General features: G+C 54.3%; 1 protein-coding gene across 1 annotated transcript in view; it reads left to right on the top strand.

The window, feature by feature from the left end:
- The window catches only part of LOC119591487 (ethanolamine-phosphate cytidylyltransferase-like), a 13,845-nt gene that overhangs the window by 659 nt on the left and 12,893 nt on the right, over window positions 1-293 (top strand). The gene's annotated exons all lie outside the window — the stretch shown is intronic.

Genomic DNA, 293 nt, shown 5'->3' with positions numbered 1-293 from the left:
GCCTCCTCTTTTTCCCCAATTTTCTTCTTTTTCCCCCTTTTCCCCCTTTATCTCCGGCGCGTTCGTCGCGTTCGGGTGGCTTTCCTTCTTCCCTTCTCCCCCTTTCCCCCTCCCCCTTTTCTCCATCTTTCCCCTTCCCCCCCCCCTCTCCTCTCGTCAAACACTCTCTCGGGGGTGGGCTTTCTCACTCTCCCAGGAAGAGGTTGAGGGGCGTTTAGAGAGTGGGAAAAGGGGTCGTAGACCGACAAAAGACGAGCTTCCAAAAAAAGAAGCACCGCAATAATTGTGTTTCC

The sequence above is a fragment of the Penaeus monodon genome, chromosome 28, assembly GCF_015228065.2.
Source record: "Penaeus monodon isolate SGIC_2016 chromosome 28, NSTDA_Pmon_1, whole genome shotgun sequence".
Lineage (NCBI taxonomy): Eukaryota > Metazoa > Arthropoda > Malacostraca > Decapoda > Penaeidae > Penaeus > Penaeus monodon.
The sequence above is the reverse complement of the archived record's forward strand: the minus strand, read 5'-3'. Positions and strand labels throughout refer to the sequence as shown.